The sequence below is a fragment of the Megalobrama amblycephala genome, linkage group LG10 (genome assembly GCF_018812025.1).
Source record: "Megalobrama amblycephala isolate DHTTF-2021 linkage group LG10, ASM1881202v1, whole genome shotgun sequence".
Classification (NCBI taxonomy): domain Eukaryota; kingdom Metazoa; phylum Chordata; class Actinopteri; order Cypriniformes; family Xenocyprididae; genus Megalobrama; species Megalobrama amblycephala.
In genome coordinates this window covers 17838088-17855914 of record NC_063053.1, presented here as the reverse complement: position 1 = coordinate 17855914, position 17827 = coordinate 17838088, and the positions used below count along the sequence as shown (strand labels likewise).

Below are 17827 nucleotides of genomic sequence, written 5' to 3'. Positions count from 1 at the left end.
CTGGAATTAGGGCTGTAATTTAAAGCACTCTAATTACAACAATCACTTACATCCAGGCTTTTACTTGTGTCGCAACTTAATACGATTAGCAATGCAAGTGGAGAGCTTTCGTATCTTTTTTCAAATCAGGCCAAATATGGTGTAGTTTTATGTGAAATTTGAACAAAAATGGTAATTTCCTGGAATGTAGAGAGCTTTTTAAACCTACAAAGCCTAGTGTGTGTGTCGTATTTGATATGTAATTTCTAAGGCCTCTAAATTATCAACATGGTCAAGACTTTGCTGATAAACCTGTTATATTACATGTCTTCTGTCGTCTGATTGCTGCACTTTTTAAGCAAGTAAAAGTCCATTTAGCATAATTCTAAAATTGCCCCACTTCAGGTCATGCGCATGTCTTTTTGTTGTGAAATCTTTACTGATTTTTATGAAGTAAACCTACAATTAACTTTTATATTGATAGTGAAATATTAATATGAACACTTACTGGATGGGAGCAAATTTAGGTTCCCTTGATTATCCATTCACCATGTTTTAGAAAAATCATGTTAAAATGTATCAAATATGGTACATGATGTTTTTGAGGAACGTTTTTTTGTACATCTCTTAATCATCATTGTATTGCATCGCATTATATTTTGCCCTTCCCCACAATGAAAACTACAGAGTTTTGATCATACAACTATCATTTAAATATCATTAGGAGATAATATTTAAAGTAATATTTATATATGCATATGCAGTTGTCTGCTATACTGTTATAAAGGTCTTACTGATTTACATTACAAGCTATCACAATTTTTATCTAACTTTGGCCATATAAATATGCACCATATTTTATATACACCAAAATGCATATTTTTGGTAGGATTAAAATGTATATTTTTTTCCCCTTCTCGAGTATAAGCTCCATATTCTCATATGTCATAGTATATGAGCCATTAAAGACTGATGTATCAAATATGATACTCAACAAAAACACATTTGCAAACTTTTTTTTTTTTTTTTAACAATACTCAAACATGATCTTTCTGATGATTATTTCATATGTCAGGCTTTACAAGGTTAAAGGCTCTAATTTATGAACACCCTAATTTATTTTAAAAAGTCATAGTTGCATTATAAGTTTCATTCCTGAGTATCTTACATTAATTTGAGTTGTTTGATTGATACATTTATGGGCATGCATGTATGTGTGTCAGCCCGTGGGGCATGAAGTATGGTGTAGAGATCCATCGCATTGTCCCATTCTCCTGCTTTTTCCCCGACAGGGCCCAGTGTAACCTTCAGCCCTACAGGGGAGAGGCTTGTAAATTACCACTGGAGTTTTCCCCCTCACCCCTGCTGTCATCATTTCATTAACCCCATCCTGATCTCCTCCGACCTTGACTGCTTGCTTTCACTCACAGGGGAATGGCCTCTCTCTCTACCCTGCTTTCTCTCTTACTTTGTGCCAAACTGTGTTGATCTGCAGCCAGTACATATGTCACCCACAGAACCATGGGCTTTTAGCTAATGGTATTGTGATATTTTATGGGAAAATGTATATCAAGTGCTCAGATGTGACTTTGTCACAGATGCCATATAAACATCAAAATGAACCCATTGACTGTCAATTAGTGTGGCTGAACTTATTGTGAATAATTCGTCTCTGTGTTTTATTCTGAAGAAAACAATTGTTTGTTTTCATATTCTTGGCTCACGCTTCCAATGAAACAACATTCCCTTTTACACTAAAGTCTCTTAGGCCACTCGGGCAATTGAATAGTTAACCCAAAGAGATATTTCGGCATTGATTTAGCAGACTCTCAGTGGAATCAAAAATGTTGAGAAACACTGTTCTAGTATATAATGGCCACACTAGAATCAATTATCAATGGATAACATCAAATATCACTCACAAGATTTTATTATTGAAATCCTGTTTCACTCGGAAATGTCACGTTATGGAAGTAAATGTTTTGCAAATATTATAAAATTGTGAACATTTATAGTCCTCTTCTGATTCATATGGATCCTGCACTGCTCCCTACAGACTGAGCAGGGAATATTTCTATAAGAGCAGCTTTACTTTATCCAAAATGTGTGTGAATCCAACGTATATATATTTTTTTATCATTATGTGAGTTCTCTATGACTATGAGTTATGAATATTGGAAATTTTACGTATGATATTATTTCATACACCTAAATATTAAATACATGCTGTTCAAAAGTTTGGGGTCAGTAAGTTTTTTTTAATTTATTCTTTTTTTAAGAAATGAACTTTTATTTTGCAAGAATGCATAAAATACAAAAAGCATCTGTCAAATAAATGCTGTTTATTTTACAATATTACTGTTTTTACTGTATTTTTTATCACATAAATGCAGCCTAAGAAATAAGAAACTTCTTTTAAAAACATTAGGCTATAATCTTACCAACCCCAAAACTTTTGAACAGTAGTGAAAATGTTCTATAAAATACTATAATGTCTGTGTATTTATATACAAAAATACAATATTATCATTATTAGTATCATTATTTGATATATTCCGTATATTCAGTGATAGCTGACTGTCGCAATGTTTAACAATATGACACTAAATTTGTTTTGATTACTTTACAGTACAACCCTAACTATTGTATATCACAAGTTAACCCATCATCATAAATGGCATTTTAACATGTTTTGTGCACTTTAACCATGCACAACTGTCAAGTAACTGCTTATGAGGTCAGTTAAAGGATTAGTTCACTTTCAAATAAAACTGTCCTGATATTTTACTCACCCCCATGTCATCCAAGATGTTCCTGTCTTTCTTTTGTCAGTCAAAAAGAAATTAAGGTTTTTGATGAAAACATTCCAGGATTATTCTTCTTATAGTGGACTTCAACGGCCTCCAAACGGTTGAAGGTCAAAATTACAGTTTCAGTGCAGCTTCAAAGGGCTTTAAACGATACCAGACGAGGAATAAGGGTCTTATCTAGCGAAACGATCAGTCATTTAAAAAAAAAAATACAACTGTATATGCTTTATAAACACAAATGATCGCCGTGCACATGCTTTCGCTTTCCATATTCTTCAAAAAGCTTACGCTGTATGTGCTACGCCTTTCCTATTCAACTTACGGAACGAACGTGGCGCCAGTTTCATTTTTTCCCGTAAGCAGAAACAAAAACAATGTCCCTCATTTTCTTTTCATCATATTTAATTTATTTTCTTCATGTCATCTTAAGGTGGTGTGTAATGTCTGATGGGTACATTTTACTGTATTTACACCTTTCCCTAATCCATTTACGGTTTTCTCCAGACTGCTTATATTACTCTTCCTACAGTACAATTTGGAATGGCACTTGATTGGTCTATCAGGTGTTAAAGGGATAGTTCACCCAAAAATGAAAATTTGATGTTTATCTGCTTACCCCCAGGGCATCCAAGATGTAGGTGACTTTGTTTCTTCAGTAGAACACAAATGATGATTTTTAACTCCAACCGTTGCCGTCTGTCAGTCAAATAATGCTAGTGGATGGGAACTTCTACTATAAGAGTCAATAAAACTTGCATAGACAAATCCAAATTAAACCCTGCGGATCGTGACGACACATTGATGTCCTAAGACACGAAACGATCGGTTTGTGCGATAAACCGAACAGTATTTATATCATTTTTTTAACTCTAATACACCACTATGTCCAACTGCGTTCAGCATTCGCTTAGTGAGGTTTGATCGCGCTCTGACAGTGATGTCTCGCGCATATACTTCAATGAGAGGGAACTTATAATCTTATAAGTAACTTATAACTTACTTCTATCTTATAATAGAAGTTCCCATCCACTAGCATTATTTGACTGACAGACGGCAACGGTTGGAGTTAAAAATCATAATTTGTGTTCTACTGAAGAAACAAAGTCACCTACATCTTGGATGCGCTGGGGGTAAGCAGATAAACATCAAATTTTCATTTTTGGGTGAACTATCCCTTTAATACACAACCCCCCAGAGACCCTGACTTTCATGGTGTATATGGGGCTGAAAACCATAATTCTGTTTACTCCAATCCTCATCCTATCTAAACAGCACAAAAACTGAAGCAGGTCGAAATGTAAATGTGAGAGATCTTGCTGATGCTGCTAACTCTCTGCCCGCAGCTGTGGCATCCAACCCTCCTTCGTTCCTTTTGAATTTATGCACTCACTCAGCAATGTTATTACAAGTCAGAGTTTATTGGGAAATTGTTACATTATGTGAAGTGTCTAACAAATTGCTTATGCTCCTGTAATTGGGTTACAACAGGCGTGCTTTCCCATTGGTGAGATTAGGCAGGCTGGGCTCCCACCGATCTCACAACCCAAGCAGTAATTTTATTTGTCTTGCCTCGCTCTCCCTCTCCTAACAACATGGCTTTCTCTGCCTCCTTGCCAGATGTCTGTTTGGAGGAGCAGGCTTGTTTTTGGCCCCTGACAACGCAATTACAGCCCCGCCGATTGTCGTGTGTGTGCATTAAGTACCTCCCCCAGAACGAGGCCGATTAATGAAGGGGCTCCTCGGGGGCCGAAGAAGAAGCCCCAGGCACCCACACACAGGAGAGGAACTGTTGTTAGGGGTCAGGCCGCTACACATGCTCCATATTAATGCAGGTGTGTATGTGTGTGTATGTTAGGAAGTAGATTACATGGTGTGGCTTGACCACAGGATAGGATGCTACATTCTACAAGTTTTACAGTATATCAGTGAAGAGATGCATGTATAAATATATTACCACATATGAAAATTGTTAAAATACTGCTCTGGAAAAAATGAGAAGTTTATCTGGAGTTACTATTTATACAAAAATGATAAACTATAACGGGACTCAGAAGAGTTAAGAAATCAGTATTTGGTGGAATAACCCTGATTTACAATCACAGCTTTCATGTGTCTTGGCATGTTCTCTACCAGTCTTTTACATTAACTGTTGACATTATGCCACTCCTGGGTGCAAAAATTCAAGCAGCTCGGCTTTGTTTGATGGCTTGTGACCTTCTATCTTCATCACATTCCAAAGGTTTTCTGTGGGTTCAGTTCTGGAGATTGGACTGGCCATGGCAGGGTCTTGATCTGGTGGTCCTCCATCCTTTATTGGTCTGGAGCATTGTCTTATGGGAAAATCCAAACCTTCGAGTTTGGGAACATTGTCAGAACAGAAGGGAGCGATTTTTCAGTCAGGATAACCTTGTATGTGCTTGAGTTGTGCGTCCTTCACAAAGACGGATCTGCCGGATTCCAGCCTTACTGAAGAACTCCCAGATAATCACCAATTTTCCACCAAATTTCAAAATGGTTGCCAGATACTGTAGGTTGTAGGCCTCTCCGAGGCTGCTTTTAACTCCACTTTTAGACATACACTCATGAACTTCCCCGCTGCCATTTTGAAGTGCGTTCAGCTTAGTTAAGTAGGAGAAGGAAGTTTAATTGTACAGACCCTTGAACCCTCGATTTTGACTGAGGGAGCGAGTCTACTCGGTATGTACACTTCAGCCAGATCCATAGACCACAATGCAACATGATTGTGATGTCATAACAGGTTGCGCTTAATTTACCCCCACACAACTGTAGTGTGAAATTGGAGTTATTCTGACATTTAACTTTGACATAATACTTGTTGCTAACTTAAGCTGACTGTTATAGTTTATTGTATTGTTATCATTTTTGTATGTGTAATTTTTAGTTTTTATTTTCTCCAACAGCCCAAGCAAACATATGGGCCTATGGAATGGTGTGTAAAACAAATTCATAAGGAAAAAAACATACGTACATCCGAGTGAACGAGGTAAAGGAACGTTAGCGAGGGAACTGCATAACAAATTGGACTTAAAACGCATCCCAGGTCTCTGTCTAACCATTAGAGGACCAGATGTTGGGCAAAGCTAGACTAGACTCATCAGAGAAGCACTGATAGTCTTTGGTTTCCATGTTACCACTGCTTTCTACAAATTCCACCAAATATTTTCAATGAGATTTAAATCTGAAGACTGTACAGGCCATTCAAGAACATTCACAACTGAACCCTGAACCAAGCTTTAGTAGATTTGGATGTATACTTTGGGACGGCTGTCCTCCAGGAAAGTCCATTGATCAAGCTTCAGTCTCTGCACCGAAGGCATCACCATCTTTGCCAAAATGGCTTGATACTTCAAAGAATTTATGATGTCCTTCATACAGTCAAGATTTCTACTTCCTGCTACAGCAAAGAACCCCCATAACAAGACTGGACCACCTCCATGTTTGACCTTGAAGATGGTGTTATTCTGCTCATAAGCTTTGCCTTTTTTGCATGAGACATACTGCTGATCAATGGGTCTAAAGAGTTCCAGTTTGTTCACATCCCACCATAAAACATTCTTCCACAACTCCACAGGTATATCCAAATGATATTCAAGTCAGCCTTTTATGTTGTTCTTGGTCAAGAGTGGCATTTGGTCAAGATTGGCATTCGGCAAAGCTGCAAAGCTTATGAGCAGAATAACACTATCTTCAAGGTCAAACATGGAGGTGGTCCAGTCTTGTTATGGGCGTTCTTTGCTGTTGCAGGAAGTAGAAATCTTGACTGTATGAAGGACATCATGAATTCTTTGAAGTATCAAGCCATTTTGGCAAAGATGATGCCGCCTTCGGTGCCCTCCACAATTATTGGCACCCTTAGTAAATATGAGCAAAGGCGGCTGTGAAAATAAATCTGCATTGTTTATCCTTTTGATCTTTCATTCAAAAAGTTCACAAAAATATAACCTTTCATTGAAGGAAAAGAATTGAAAGTGGGGGGAAAACCATATTATGAAATAAATGTTTTTTCTCCAAAACACGTTGGCCACAATTTTTGCAACGTCCTTTTGCCAAGATAACAGCTCTGAGTCTTCACCTATAATGCCTCATGAGTTTGGAGGACACCTGACAAGAGATCAGAGATCATTCCTCTGTACAGAATCCTTCAGATTCCCAGCTCCTTGTTGGTGCTTCTTCTCTTCAGTTCAATCCACTCATTTTCTTTAAGGTTCAGGTCAGGGGACTGGGATGGCCATGGCAGAAGCTTCATTTTGTGCTCAGTGACACATTTTTGTGTTGGTTTTGATGTTTGTTTTGGATGATGGTCCTGATGGAAGATCCAACCACGGCCCATTATAGGATTTGTAGCAGAAGCGGTCAGGTTTTGATTTTTTATCTGTTGGTATTTGATAGAATCCATGATACCATGTATCTGAACAAGATGCCCAGGACCTCCAGCAAAACAAATAGGCCCACAGCATTAAAAATCCAGCAGCATATTTAACCGTGAACATGGGGTACTTTTCATCCATGTGTGCACCAAACCCATCTGGTGGGTTTACTGCCAAAAAGCTCTTTTTTTTAGTTTCATCTAACCTTAGAAGCCAGTCTCGTTTAAAGTTCCAGTCGTGTCTGACAGTTGAATATAGGAGTCTGTTTTTGATAAGTGAGGAGTATTTTTTATTTTTTTGCATTATTTTTATTTTGCACATCAGATCTATATTCTTTGGTTTTTCTCATTGTGATGAATGATTAAGGGAATTTAGCCTTTCTGTTTACACATATTTGTACTCCTGTGGAACAGGAAGTCGTGGCTGGACAAATTCATGCTCCTAGTCACCCTGGTGTGCTAAAAAATGTAAATATGAATGGGAATATACTTCAGAGATATTTTACTCATAAGAATATCAAGGGGTGCCAATAATTGTGGCCAACATGTAAGAATTTTGTGAATTTTTTGAATGAAAGATCAAAAGGATAAACAATGCAGATTTATTTTCATAGCCTTTGCTCATATTTACTAAGGGTGCCAATAATTGTGGAGGGCACTGTGTGTGTGTGTGTGTGCGTGTGTGTGTGTGTATATATATATATATATATATATATATATATATATATATATATATATATATATATATATATATATATATATATATATATATATATATATATATATATATAATATAGCATATTTGTTTTATCACTATTAGTAATGCTGATGTATAAATCTAAAACTAAAATAATCCTTGTATTAATATAACAACCCCATGCCCATCAATTTCATTTTTCATTAATTATAAATGCCTTTCATAATGATTATATTTCCATAGCAGTGTATTAAATTACTTTAACATAATATAAATAAATATTTTAAGTTAACGTTAACTTAAATGCTATAAATGGCTCCTGAACCCCAGTTTGAGAACCCCCTTTTTAGACTATACAAACGCTATATCAAAATTTACAGTTATTAATTTGGAGGATGATTTTATCTAAATCAATTTGAAGTGCATTTAAACTGTGTTTTATAACCATGTTTTTAACCCCATGATCTAGTAGTTGAGTTACAGGAACACAATAGTAAGTCAGTATGGTATGTACATAATTTAATTTTTTTTAGGGAAATTGTACTAAGCAGGTCAGTTTCTTATATATATATATATATATATATATATATATATATATATAAAAACAAATAAAGAGAATCGACCCTGTCTGTAAGGTATATGAAGACTGAAAATGGCTTAATTTTTATAATGTTCCCCTGACAAGAGATTATCCAACATAGTAATGGCAAATCAATAGGGACTTAAGTTGTCAGAAGAAACAGATAACATACTAAAAGGGATTGATTAGATGAATTTTCTCATTTTATGAGAAAGTCTATACCAAAGGTAGCGGCAAAGATTGTTAAATAGAGGGCATACTTATCCTTGCAGGAAAAAAATATATTAAAAGCTGAAGGCAGGGAAGAGAGAAACTAAAGGGAAGAAACTGCTGACCTGTGCTTTTTTGTCTGACGTTGAGCTGATTTATAACGATGGATAAGCTTTGTCTAAAGGGGGAGTGAACGATGTCTCCATGTAAATGATCTTAAATGAGATATCACAGGCTGTTGTCACAGCGGGAGCTCTTGCAGTGTGGAAACGGCGGAAGCATCATGGGACTTTTTAGTCCTTTAAAACATTAGGATAATTCTGAAGATCTTAGGCTTTTCTTTACACGTCTTGTTCTACATTTATGGTCATTTAAACAACACAAAGCAATTGTTTTATGTTGAAAGTAGGATGTTTAAAATTGTAACAAGAAAAGTTCTTGTCATTTTTGAAATTGGTCTAATGTAAAAGCACAGAGGCTAATGCATAATTTAAGATGTAGCATCATGATGTAATCATTGCAATATCATAATTATACACACAATAACATGCTTTGCTGAGGAATAGTGCGTTTACGGTATCTTTTTTCTGCTGAAAGCTGAACAGCTGTGTTTCTGAAGTGCTTTGTGTGTAAATGTCTTGGGAATACGGGTGTCAACAACTGTCACCAAAACACGCTACCACTGATTGTATTTGGATGCACAGATGTTTATATCCTTATGTGAAGGGCTTCTTATTTCAATGAAGCAGTGAGAACTGTGGGTGCTATTTGAGCGTTTCAGAAAGAAAACTAATTAATGGAGGAAAGTTTACATGAGGACTAAAGTTTGGCCTTCTCTGGTCCACTGGCAGTAATTTAATATGTAAAATTTACATCCTGTAGTGCTGTAGCACTCTTTAGAAGATGTGAGCTGTTCAGTCATAAACATATAAACATATCTCCCTTTATGGTTGTGCTCAGTATAGTGAATAGATTGTGGTATTTGGGTGACATCTGGTCCCTGACTGTTCAAAGTGTAGCAGCTGTTGCTCCCCATGATGACGTTCATCTTCCTCACAGCCATGTGACACTTTAAATGTTCTTGTCTCCACTCCAGCTTCTCAAAAACTCTTTGAGCTGTCACTTACCAAGTCTGTATCGCAGGAAGTGCTTTGACCTTTTGTTGTGTGTTATCTATAGGGTCAGAAACCAAGTAGTCTAGCTTTCGTTTAGTCTATAGAGAAGAATATATAGTTAACTAATGTTTTTGTATATAAACCGTATTCTGCAGTGTTTTAGAGGTCAGCACTTTTGGTTTAGATGTTGAATAATCTAGAACCAGTTCTTATTCAGAAGAAAAAAAAATCTGAGATTTTCATGAAGTTGCATTCTCCCACCTCTATACTAAATGAATTAGATTATTAGCTTTCGTATGAGCCTTTTTTTAAAAATCATTATAATATGCTCATTTGGTGCTTAAGAAACATTTGTTATTATTTGATTAATAGAATGTTCTAAATAATTGCATTTATTTGAGATACAAATTTTTGTAACAAGTCTTTGCTGTCACATAATTGATAATTTAATATATATACACACTTTTTAACACAAATAACTTTATTTATTATTTACATCAATAAATATACTATGCACACAATAAATATACTATAAAATATACTTTTAAAAATGTTACCATAATTCTTTTTTGTAATAGTATAGTCAAATATAGTTTAGTTATAGATTTAATGGTTCCTCAGAAGAATTTGGAATTGTTCAGGAATAGTTAAATTCCTAATGGTTAGTGAATAATAACAAGTGTTTTTGTTGTTCTTTTGAAGAGAGCTGAAATGAAGTGTTTTATGAAGTGTTCCTTCCATTGAAGGGCTTAATCAATAGTCTCCACATTGTGAAAACCTGGTGCTGATTTCTCACTATTGTTCGGCATCCCTCCTCCAGCAGATCTCCGCTCTCTTTATGAGCTATGTGATGAGGAGACACACGCTGCTCACTTCATTTCAACAGGGCTGACTGTCAACCTCAACAAAAGAGTCTGACCCCTGCGCCGCCTCCTCTCCACAGATTAGGGCAATTCCCCATGCAAATGTCTTGTGCCCAGCCTTGTGCGTCTCCCCAGTGCTTTTTACAAATCCAGCTTTGACTGATTACGTCCTGACAGCTCCAATGTTGGCTCACTTACACAGATTGACATAATCATTAGGGGGTGGGCTGACCCAGACCCAAAGCGCCCGGTTTTATCTGTTTGAAAGTGGCCCCTCCCACTCCTTCTCCCCATTCTTCACCAAAGCAGCTGAGACTCTCACACTCTCGCACAAAAAAAAGAGGCAGAACCCCTCGGCCCTTCCCTGCCCACCCCTAGCATTCATCATCCTGAAGTTAATTGGTGTGGGCTTTAAGCAAATTTCCAACACTCAAACTATCAGCCTGCTGCCTGAAGACGCAGTGCAGAACGTGACTGCTGACCCGCCGCCATACGCTGCCTATTGATTTAACTGACGAAGCAGACCGCTCTGATAGAATTCCAGGCTGGAGAATGCATTATCCCTATGGAAGACAAGGGGAGGGAGGGAATGTGGCCATCAATATGCAAGATGAATGGGGGTTAAACTCAACCTTGATTTAAGGTTTCTGCTTGAACTTTCCCAGAGCTAATCTACACCTTCACTGTCCTGTGCTAAAATCACGAACGCTTTGCTGGTGCCTGACTAAGTGTCGTCTTTATTGAAATGCCAGGAGAGGAATAGATCAAAGCTGAAGGAACAATCATAGTTTTAATTGATTATAATTCAATTGATCTAATGGAAAAAGGAACCGATGATCGCATAATTTTCGCTAAATGAACACCCCCAGTTTATTTACGATTTAAAATCCACCTCGAATAAGACGTCACATATTAATGTGTCACATATTAATCTACAAACTACTCTCAGTCCAGAGGAAGGAGGCATTAGTCTTACAACTGAATGTCTTCACGTCCCTGTAATGAATGCAGATCACTGACCCATAAAATAGAATAAAAAAAGCAATCTTGCGCTGTGGATCCATATTATTACTATTTTCCCCTCCTCCTCTTCATCCGTGCCTTTCCCTTAGATCTGCTGAGGTCTCAGTCAGGAAGAAATGGGCGTTTGTGACAAGCCACTCGCCGTAGGGTTAATTAAACAGCTCGCTTTAGCACCGCCGCTGTCATTCGCCCAAACACAGATCCATCAGTCACGCACACACTTCATCCCCACGCGCGCACACCATACACGTCAAAGTGTCAGAGGTTCCCGGTCCCACGGTGACGGCCGGGAACATTAAATCTTATCTGGTTTATCAATTATTCCTGTGATTGCTCACACGGATTAGTCTATAGTACTCAAGGCATTGCTGAAATTTATCACCCTTCTGCCATCTTTGCATTTGCGGCATGGACTGGGCCCTGCTGTTGGGTGGAATATGGGTGATGTATTTTTCTTATTTTATACCCAGCTGGAGAAATGGCCTTTATTATGCCACTCATACTGCTGTCCAGACAATCCTTTAGCAAATCACTGCTTGGCACTTGACTTTATTGTGTTCATTAATAAATATCATTGGCTTTGCCTTCGACTAACACAATTCACAAACCTCTAATGACAGAATTGTATGTGATCTGGGCACTTAAAGCAATAATGCATACTGTTCTAAAGTTATGTTGCTGTTTTTATTTTTTTCCAATAGAATACAAAATATGAATCTTTGAAGAATGACCTGGCTATCCGTGTTCATATAATGAAAGTGAATGGGGATAAGGAATGCAGAAGTGGCGCATGCAGTCCATACCTGCAGGTTTGGAACAACATGAGGGTGAGTAAATAATGATTGATGGATTGATTGATTTTTAAAGATATTGTTGTATTTAATCATTTTGTACTTATTTCTTTTAGTTTTACTCATTTTTTCTAAGCTGAATTTGATCAAATGTTTGTTTATTATCTATATCTGCCATGAAATAGCCTTTCAAGCTGATATGGCAATAAACTCAAATACAAACCATTTATTTTAATGCTTTACCATCCGCACAGAAACCATGTTCCTCAAGATTCGGAAATTTGCATCAAGAGTAATTTGTCAGGGTTTTGTGTCAATAGTCACCATTTCACTCCAGTGTGCCAACACATCCTCAGCAGTGACCCCACCACATTAGGACACAGAAACTAGATCTAACATGGTGAACAAATTGTCACCCCCAGGGATGATTGGACAAATCAAGGTTTCTATGGGTTTAATGCAGCATAAGCACAACATATCGGAGCCATTGCTACTTCTCTCCTAGCATATGTGGCCTGACATTTAACAGGAAGACACGGAGCAGGAAAGCACTTTTCCAGCCCTTTAATATGGCACAGCAATATGAGCATCCAGAGTCCTGCTCTCCCTCACAGATTCATACAGGCTTAATGTACCTCTCCCAAATCCCATTAGCTGACAGGCTGTTGAAACAGCTTGAATATGTGAGGCTCATGCTTGAGGGATCGGGCCAAACTGGAAGGCCTGGCATCTAGTCAACTCGACAGAAGCGGCTGCCTCTCCTCTTTAGAAAGGCACAGGCGACAAAGAGCTCATCAGCGCTCGCCACTCAAGAACCAGCAGGGAGGCAAACCATACAGTAGTTAACTCGCTAATATGGGCAGCGTGTGAGCAGTCGTTGTAAGATTTCCAGAACTCAATATGGGTTGGAGGACAGCAAACTCGTCCATTTAGCGGAAGACCGCTACTGTTAGTGGCGCACAAAGAGGCTTGTTGTTTATTTTTATATGGATGATTTTTTTGAATTTAGAGTTGCATTACTTTTGCTTGAGTAACTCTTTTGAGTGCAAGCTTTATGTTAACCTTCCCGGAGAGGGAAATGACATACCCTGAGGGTGTTTCTGTGTTTTGCTGGGACAGAAAAGAAAGCCAATCTTTTACGACATATTGCAGTCCTCCTCTCCTGAAAGAGCACAAGTAGGCTTATAGCTGTTTCCACAAAATAGGTCATTTCATTTAAAGGTGACAAACATATGTCATTTATGGTCACACAGAGTGCCCCCCCTCCTCCATTTCTGTCTATGCGTTAAAAAAAATGGGAAAGTAACATTTGGGCTTAGTGATCAAACCTTATATCCAATTTGTGTTCCTATCTGAGGGAGAGGGGAGTCCGTGGAGACCCCGGGGCAGTGCTGCCCCTCTCAGCGCTGACATTTCATCTACTGTGTGTACCACTGAGCCATCAATTTAAACAACAAAAACTACATACACCTCACGACACCGCCAGCTAGGATTGCACTCGGAAGCACTGAGAAAGCAAAGGTCAGCTACCTTTGATAGTGGAATTACTAGGATGCCATCCTGGTGCGCGTAGCTGAAGCAGGTATGACTTTGAAAAAATACATTTAACTGAATCATGTACACTAAACAGTCATTTAGCTTAAGCATGACTCTAAAGTTGCGTCCCAAATGACGCACTATACACTATGCACTTATACACTATGTACTTGTGCACTATGCACTCATTCATGTAGTGCGTGAATTATATAAGGTTATTTTGTCATTTAACAACAGAGTCCGATCCTCCCTTCCCCTCCACTATGTAATTAAAGCTGCGACAGTTGAGTGCATGAAGTGTCCAACATTCCACACTTCGTTTTTTCTGTTAATTTAGTGCATCATCCGGGTATTTAAAGTGTACTTTTTCTTTTTGGAATTTTCAGTGTGAACGCACTACTCGCACTATTTATACTTAAAAACGTCATAGAATAGTGCATAAGTACGCGAATTGGGACGCACCTTAAATTTTATTTCAGATAGTTGCCATGGCAACTATTTTCGTTTTTTTTATGTTTAGGTTTTCATCTAATATTTCAAATGTATGCTAGTACAATTAACAAAAACTGTTTTTAATAGTTTTACTTTTAGTTATCAAAACAACTCTTGGGCCTGGTACAAAACACTCTCCGATGAAATCATGATAACTTTCTGGGGTCCCCCTCAAACCCAGGCCTAGGACAAAAGGTCCAGTTGTCCTGAGTGAACTCACTTGCCTTAATGACTTGATGCATGAATTTGGAATCCAGTAATTACAGCCTCTAATAATTGGACTAATAATTGTCTCTGAATATAGATATTTGCTTTTTGCAGATGTCTGGTTTGTAAATATGTCCTCCATATTGCCCCAACCAAACCTGCGAGACAGAAAACAGCATATTGAAAACTACAGTGAAGACTGGTACCACACTGAAACCCCTAGCAGTCTTTCCGTAAAGTAAAGTTTGAGGTAACCTCCCAAAATTGGCTGGGATAAGCCATCATGGTTCAATATTCGATCTTGGAAATATTCGCCTAGAGTGTTTGTAGATGGTGGCATGGTTTGTCTGGCCAGGCTTGAAAATCTGCACACTAGCAACAGGCACAAGTAGGTTTTGAAGTACTAATCTTGTATGTATATTATTAATAGTGTTAGTTTTTATTTTATTTTTTTCTTGGATGGGCTTTACCCACCTGTAGCCACTCCTGAGCCAAATTTATCAAAATCATTACAAATTATATACTACCCATCGTGCATTATAATGGCCATTGTGCAGAATTTTTATCAGAGTGAATTCCCAGTACATGTGCCTTACACATTTTTCTGGTAGTTTATATTGTTTGTTCGTTTTTAAAAGTGTCTTGACCAAGAGACCTTACACGATTAATGTACATTTTCATAAATAAAGAGATATTCTAATATCAGTTTTTCTAATGAGATAAGAAGATGTGGCTTGTCCAAAGTGAATATGAATGCCATTTTTCATCATATTCATCAACCACTCCATGCTGATGGGTTCATTACCATCAAATTAGAGATAAAAATCGTGCTACTGCCCTGAAATGATGTGGAAAGGCAGCGCTGATAAGATTAATGATGAATACATTAGCGTTGAGCTAGCCATAAGACACATCTCAGATCTCTCGCCATGAGCACACGCTGATAATCGAGTCGCACCAGTGCCGACATCATGCTAGAGCACAGCTCGCGCGTGCACGCAAAGGTGAGGGGGCCGAATTTGTGAACGGGGTCCAGAAAATGCGCTGAATTAGAGCTCATTTGTAGTTTGTGGTTCTGCAGTTCGGTTCCTTTCATTGGCAGCTCTGTGTGTAGCCACAATGAAGACTGTGAGCTTATCGGCTTGGTGGTGGCAGACATTGCAGAAGTCAGGGGACAGCCGACGGACGGAGCCAAGGCTCTGTGACAGATCGCCACAGCTGACAGCCTTTAACGTCCCATCTAATTTATGTCGTGTAGGGAATGGGAATGAAATGTTAATAAAGAATCTCTGCATCACATATTCTTAACTGCAGCCTCAGGCCTCACTCTGCATCTGTCATGGAGATGAATACAGAGAAAAGGAAGGAGGAGGGAGAACAGAGTGGCACAGAGGGATGGCGAGTTATCTTTACACATGTAGCTGAAGCCAAAGTCATTTTAGACTTAAAATGAGAGGGCTTAACAAGCTCAGCAAAATGAGTACCGTGTTTACAAAATAAGCCACTATATTCTGGCTATTAGTTCCGAATCGTAGATTATATCGTGATTGAGTGTTCAGGCAGTTTGAATTGACTGAGTGAGTGGCTAACATTTATCTCATGTCTCAAGGCTGTCATTAAATAGATTCTCTTGTCTGATTAGTTAAACATGATATTGAGCTGTTTGGATTTCCTCCAGCCAGGATGACAAATGAGCCGGGTCATCTTACACAGCCAGGCCTGAAGAGGGCAATATGTGCTCGTGTCAGGATTAGACGTGTTTCTCTCACCTTTCCCTGTATGACTGCAAATGGATTCTATACTAATTTTTTTTTTTTTTTGTTTAGCCTATTCAGTATTTCACTTCTGTTAATCTGATCTATACAGACCATCCTCTTGAATATCCTCTTTGCAGATGGTTAAACATGCTGTAGTGCTCTATTAGCAAAGCAGATATTCTAAATCATGTTAACCCTTTAAAGCCTGGTGTAAAATAATAATAAGAAAAGTCATTTTTTTCTAAATGGAATAGTTTAGTGAACCTTTAGATAAAATATGAATATTAGAATTTGGATTTCACACTCGAGGAGAAAAAACTTTGCTTTTTTTGAGTGCTTGTAAATCAATTAGATAACAGTAACAGTATAAGAGACAACATAAAATAATATATAATTATCAGTTGTCACCCAATAATTTTCATAGTAAGGTGATAAAGCCTATTTGATGCTTACAATTTAACAAGGTTTTTTAAAAAAAAATTGTGTATTGATTATCAAGTAAACCTAAGTTGCTTTCAGTCCAGTAAATAAAACATATTAATAACTATATTAAAGTCATTACATTTACTTTATAAAAATCAGTTAGAATTGCACTAAAAAAGCTTTTTACTTACTAAAAAGTATGAATTATCAATTAGACGAACGAAGGCAATTGTGTACAACTGATTTTTCGGGGACGTTTTGATCATGATGATAATTTAGAGGCCTTAGAAATTCATGTATCAAATATAATACATTAGGCTTTATAGGCTTAAACCTAACATAAAATTTCCTTCAGTATATTCATATATGAAGGACTGTGTCATGATATTCTCCAAAATAAGAGCTCTAAAATTTACTAGCGAAGTTATATGACTTTAATCTAACATGATCATCTGCATGTCCGCTTATGAATCTTTGTGATTTCTTGATCCTGTCAGTTTATAGTCATTTAAAATGTGGGCAGTTGTCACGAGTAACCTAGCGGAAAGTAGCCTAAATGGAAAAGTTGGTTTTAAATAGTTTTTGGTAATTACCATGAGGTTAAAGTTAATATATCTCACACAGCAGGAGGGTTTTATGGCCTTTTGCTTTGTATTGCCTACCCAGTTACCCCAGCACTCAGAGCGCAGGCAGACATGCGAGAAATTAAAAGTGAGGCCGAAACAGATTACTGCTAAGTGCTCCGATGTTCAGGCGAGAGAGGAAAGGTGGACACTAAAGGACTTTCAGAGAATCGGAGGACGTCCGTATAGCCAAATAATAGATAAGGAAAAAATGGTCCGAAAAGAAAGAATCTCATATCTGTAATGGTCAGTCGTTCAGGTGCTGTGCCTGGACCATTGAGTTTTGTGGTCAGATTCAATTTCCGATATTTTATTGTGGCACTGCCACTCCATT

At 37.7% G+C, this 17827-nt stretch overlaps 1 protein-coding gene across 28 annotated transcripts in view; it reads left to right on the top strand.

Moving 5' to 3' along the window:
* Nucleotides 1-17827, top strand: part of tlx1 (T cell leukemia homeobox 1) — a 100003-nt gene that overhangs the window by 9930 nt on the left and 72246 nt on the right. For 26 of the 28 annotated variants that reach the window (XR_007186787.1, XR_007186786.1, XM_048205042.1 and 23 more), the window contains exons 2-3: nt 4407-4621; nt 12366-12491. The gene's annotated coding sequence lies outside the window, so the exon portion shown is untranslated. The remainder of the gene's footprint in view (nt 1-4406; nt 4622-12365; nt 12492-17827) is intronic. The other 2 variants (XM_048205035.1, XM_048205038.1) reach the window with 2 other exon arrangements.